General features: G+C 43.5%; 1 pseudogene across 1 annotated transcript; it reads left to right on the top strand.

The window, feature by feature from the left end:
• The first annotated feature begins 1,334 nt into the window (after positions 1-1,334).
• LOC308430736 (heat shock protein HSP 90-beta-like) lies at positions 1,335-3,344 on the top strand (annotated as a pseudogene). The gene has a single exon. The product of its transcript is annotated as a heat shock protein HSP 90-beta-like (transcript).
• Positions 3,345-5,942: the final 2,598 nt, after the last annotated feature.

Here is a 5,942-nt window from a genome sequence, read left to right as displayed (position 1 = left end):
TACTCTGCTTAATTAATGACACCACAAGACAGCCTCCACCCCCCACCATGGTCTATGGGTAATATCTCCATCTATCTCCAATTTCCTGGGACAGAATGAATTTCTTGTCATTATATTTTTATCCACTAAGTATGTAAGAGAAGATAATCTGATGTTTATATTTTGCAATACTTCTCATTCAATTGCATTCATAAATAAATAAAAAGTCTCCACTAAACCACAGGCCCTACATTTGTATCTCTCTTTCAGCTTTGTCTCTCTAAGAAGCTGACTCCAAATTGAGGGAATTTGGAGGCTCCTGGTGTGTAGATTCTTATTAGCTTCCCTGCCTGACTCAGCACAGTCCTGTGCCAGCAAGAATAGCTTGTTCCCTGTGCACCCAGGCTTTTCCAGTCCTTGAGCCAATGAGAATCAGGATTTGTGTTTTATTAGAACTTCCCATCTCTTGGGGGGAGCTTGAGAGATCTGGAAGAAAAGTCTGTGGCCTTCATTCTGCTCAGCAGGCCAGACCACCTAGGTTCAGCAAGGAATTATCAGAGCTCCAGGGGTAGAAAAGCAATCAGCTCTTGGATCTTTTTTTCCTATCACTGTCCATTTGGCCAGTTTCCTCCCAGGACCTCAGTTTTGGAGTCTCGCCCCAATCCTAGGTCAATAATCATAGGTACTGTGTTTTATGGGACCCCCTTTTCTATTGGCTGCTGATTTCTACTTCATATCCCAACACCTGTCTTAACTCCAATAGATTCCACACTGCTAATCATCTTTCTGAAAATGATCTCTGCTTGGATACCATCAGCATGATATTTATCTGTTCTATCAGATTGAGTTCCTCAGCCAGGAGGAGGGAAATTTTTATCTCTCTTCACAATTAGGAACTAGTTGATTCTGATCTATGCACCTAACTCTCAGGTAAGGTTACCTTTGCAGACACTAGGTAATTCCACATTCAACAGCCCTGTCCTCTTTGTAGTGACTTCTGTGGTCAAGAGATATTGGTAATATCGTCAGTAGGCAAATTACATTGATTTCTTAGATCTGGATTTCTACCTTGCTGCTTTTATTCATAGACCAGTAGATGCTGATGACATCTTACTGTCCAGCAAGAGGCTCTGGGGGAAAAACATGCATGAGTGCCTTGTTTACATCATAAGGTATCCAGATTTCTTCAATCACAGATGTTTCTGTTGTGCCCTTGATGGCTTCCTTGATAGTGTCATTACTGAAGAATGTCAATTTCATCTAGAGTTATCCCCTCACAGCCTAGGCTTACCATGTAAGTCAAACGTGGTCCAGGCCCACCCTGCTCTGTTCTACTACTTGGTTTTCCCATCAAGATGCCTGAAGAATTACACCATGGTGGTGGAGACCTTTGCCTTTCAGGCAGAAATTACCCAGCTCATGTCCCTCATCATCAATACTTTCTACTCAAACAAGGAGATTTTCCTCCAGGAGTTGATCTCTAATGCTCCTGATGTCCTGGACAAGATCCTATATGAGAGCCTTATGGACCCTTCCAAATTGGACAGTGGGAAAGAGCTGAAAATTGATATCATCCCCAGCTCTCAGGAACACACACTGACTTTGGTGGACACAGGCATTGGCATGACCAAGGCTGATCTCATAAATAACTTGGGAGCCATTGCTAAGTCTGGTACAAAGGCATTCATGAAGGCTTTCCAGGCTGGTGCAGACATCTCCATGATTGGGCAGTTTGGTGTCGGGTTCTACTCGGCCTATCTAGTGGCAGAGAACCTGGTTGTAATCATGAAGCACAATGATGATGAGCAGTGTGCCTGGAAGTCTTCTGCTGGCGGATCCTTCACCATCCTCACAGACCATGGTGAGCCCATTGGCCGGGGTACCAAAGTGATCCTTCACTTCAAAGAAGAGCAGACAGAGTACTTAGAGGGTACTTAGAAGGGTCAAGGAAGTGGTGAAGAAACACTCACAGTTCATAGGCTATCCCATCATCCTCTACTTGGAGAAGGAACAAGAGAAGGAGATCAGTGATGATGAGGCAGAGGAAGAGAAAGGTGAGAAAGAGGAGGGAGATAAGGAAGATGAGGAGAAGCCCAAGATTGAGGATATGAGATCTGATGAGGAGGATGACAGCGGCAAAGATAAGAAAAAGAAAACAAAGAAGATGGAGAAGTACATTGACCAGGAAGGGCTGAATAAGACAAAGCCTATCTGGACCAGAAATCCGGATGACATCACTCAAGAGGAATATGGAGAATTCTACAAGAGCCTCACCAATGATTGGGAAGACCACTTGGCAGTCAAGAACTTCTCTGTAGAAGGTCAGTTGGAATTCAGGGCATTGCTCTTCATTCCTGGTGAACTCCCTTTGACCTTTTTGAGAACAAGAAGAAGAACAACATCGAATTGTATGTCCATCATGTGTTCATCATAGACAGCTGTGATGAGCTGATACTTGAGTACCTCAACTTTATCTGTGGTGTGGTGGTGGTGGTGAATTTAAAGCTTGGAATCCACAAGGATTCCACTAACCATCACCTCCTCTCTGAGCTCCTTCTCTATCATACTCTTAGTCTGGAGATGAGAGTACTTCCCTGTCAGAGTGTGTGTCTCCCATGGAGGAGAGCCAGAAATCCATCTACTATATCACTGGTGGGAGCAAAGAGCAAGTGGCCAACTCTGCCTCTGTGGAGCGTGTGCAGAAATAAGGCTTTGAGGTGGTGTATATGACTGAGCCTATTGATGAGTACTGCGTATAGCAGCAGCTCAAGGAATTTGATGGAAAGAGCCTGGTCTCAGTCACTAAGGATGGCCTAAAACTAACAGAGGATGAAAAAAAGAAGAAGAAAATGGAAGAGAGCAAGGCAAAGTTTGAGAATCTCTGCAAGCTCATGAAGGAGATCTTAGACAAGAAGGTTAAAAAAGTGACAATCTCCAATAGGCTTATGTCTTCACCCTGCTGCATTGTGACAAGCACCTATGGCTGGACAGCCAACATGGAACGGATGAGAAAGACCCAGGCACTGCTAGACAACTCTACAATGGGCTACATGATGGCCAAGAAACACCTAGAGATCAACACTGACCACCCCATGTTGGACACCCTGCAGTAGAAGGCTGAGGCAGACAAAAACAACAAAGCTGTTAAGGACCTGGTGGTGCTACTGTTTGAAACTGCTCTGGTCTTCTCTGGTTTTTCACTTGAGGATCCTCAAACTCACTCCAATCACTTCTACTGCATGATTAAATTAGGCCTGGCCATTGATGAAGATGAGGTCACTGCAGAAGAGCCTAGTGCTGCTGTTCCTGATGATCATTCACTGGAGGGTGATGAGGATGCCTCTTGCAAGGAAGAAGTGGATTAAAGGCTCGTGGGAAGCCTGTGCCCTCTGTATAGCATCCCTGTGGCTCCCCCAACAGCCTTGACTGACCCTGACCCACCTGGTTCTGCTCATGTCTACAAGAATCTCTTCTATCCTGTCCCCTTGTGCCTTAAGGCAGGAAGATCCCCTCCCACAGAATAACAGGGTTGGGTTTTGTATTTTGTGGCTTTTTCTGTTTGTTTTATTTTGTTCTGAAATTAAAAGTGCGCAAAATAAAGAAGATACAATTAAAAAAATATGTCAATTTCATTTGAGACTATTAGTCACTATATTGTCAAATATAGGTGGGGGATACTTTTGTATGTCCTGCAACTCAATATGTACCAGACAATGTTCCACTATTCTTGTTAGAACTTTCAGATATTGCCCATTTTTATAACTAATTCCTCAAAACGTATTCCTTCTTTCCTCTCTCTCCTTTTATCTTAAGAAGCTGTGGTGGTTACTCCTGATGCCATCAAGATAGCATTTAGAATAAACATGGGAACTATCTTTAGGCATGTTGATAGAATGTTTCTAGATTAGATTAAGTGAGATAGAAATACCTACCCTTCTGTGGTCTGTGGTACCCAGCTGACAGAAGAGAAGAGAATGAGCTAAGTAGGAAGTCATTGCTCTCTGCTTCCTGACTGTGAATGGCTGTGACCAGCTGTTTCAGCTCCTGCAGATGTGATGTGACCTGCTTCAGCTCCTGCAGATGTGATGTGACCTGCTTCAGCTCCTGCAGATATGGTGTGACCTGCCTCAGCTCCTGCAGATGTGATGTGACCCACCACCCCATGCTTCTGCTGTTGCATCTTCTCTTCCATAAAGGACTGTACCTCAAGAACAGAGCCAAAGCCTTTTTTTCAGTCCCTTTCATCAGATATATTGTCACAACAACAAAACAAATCACTCGTGCAGAGGCTGGCTCCTCTTCCAGTCTTTTCTTTCTATGATCTTAGTACCTGCAGCGTAATCTCCTTGCTGAATTCATCTCTTACTGTTTCCAGGAGAATTGGATTAACTTGTACTGTTTTCTTTTTTCTTTTCTTTTCTTTTCTTTTCTTTTCTTTTCTTTTCTTTTCTTTGCTTTTTTTAAGTTCCTGAAGCGTACATGTATTTCTTGAAAAAGCTTGCCAAGCTTTGAGCAATGGCTACAGAAGCCCAGAAACTGTGTGTTGGGTAGATTCTTTGCAAAGTCATAATCTTGCCATCCAGAATCTTAGAAACCATGCATCTGGGGTTGCTCGGTAGACAACTAACCCTAGATACAAAGGTTCTTAAAAGAGTCTTATCAAGTGTCTTCCTTGGAGCTTGGAAAGGGAACAAAGGAGAAAGGGTCATACAACTTCCATTTAAATTGAGAATCTCGCCCCCAGAAACCCAGAGCTTTCTCTGCCGCCCCCCCCCCTCCGGCTGCTTGCTACCTTTCTTGCAGACTATTTCAGATGATGACATGCTTCCTCCTCATACATATCATTGCATCTCTTCCAGCATATTCTCTTTTCTAGGAATGTCAAAAATGAATTACCATGAGGTGTTGGCATGGGGCCCCGGCCAGCAGGAGCCAATTATTTTTTAAAAAATTCCAAGCAATCAGATCAGTGTTTTACAAGTTACTGGCCAAGAATCTCCAGAAAGTCGCGTGGCCCTCCTTTGCCGTGTATACATCACTGACCCGAATATGTACAAATGACATCTTTTCTAGGTTCTTACACCTAGCTTTGCTCTGTTAGGATGGCAGCGGCCCCCACCCATTTGCAGGAATCTATCTGGATCACTGCACTTCCTCAAACTGTAAAGGGATGTTTGATCGGCCCAGATCATTACATTTCTTAATGAGGTAGCACAGACTCCCCTCTTGCCAGATGGATGGAGCTGCACCTATTTGTGATACAACTTAATCACACTTTGCTGTGCTGTCAAGGCTGTGTTTCGGGAGGAAATATGTTCTCTTGGCTAGATGTAACATACGCGGTCCAAATCTGGCATCTCCAACTGAGAGAAAAGAGGCTTTGTTGAAACGGAACATGTAAGAATATATGTGGTGGTTAAAATACATTAGCAATCTGCACAGGGGAAGATTCTGCGGGATCCGATTTGCATCCTTAAGAAAATTATTTGTTTATGGAAAGCGTGGTCTCTGCCTTCATTACTGTGTACATCAAATGGCTATTCAAGAACATCTTGCCAACAGGAAAGAAGAGGGAACACAGCATTATTGCTTGTTTGCTTGAACTGCCAGGTTGTGGGAGGTGGCCTGCTCCTGAGGATGGGTGGTTTTTGTCATTTAGAGGACTACCCTTAGACTTATGTTTCTGTTAGGCCTTTCTCCTACCACCTAGAACAAATTTTTTCCCCCGTAAAGCCCCCATTTTCTTTTTTTTTTCTTCTTTATTAAGAGAGGCACAGCTCTCTTGGCCAACCCTATCCATCTGTGATAGTGTATTGTTTTTGTTGTCGTTGTTTTCTAACTACTGGCAAATATGAGTTCACTGAAATATTGAGCACTCAGTAGAAAATGGTTTTGAAACTTACAGGGAAAATGCTTGAGACGTGTCAGGCTGTGCTTTGTCTAAACAGAGCTGTTCCCTTGGA

This window comes from Micromys minutus (assembly GCF_963924665.1).
Source record: "Micromys minutus genome assembly, chromosome: 16".
Taxonomy (NCBI): domain Eukaryota; kingdom Metazoa; phylum Chordata; class Mammalia; order Rodentia; family Muridae; genus Micromys; species Micromys minutus.
This window is presented reverse-complemented; position numbering and strand designations above follow the sequence as displayed.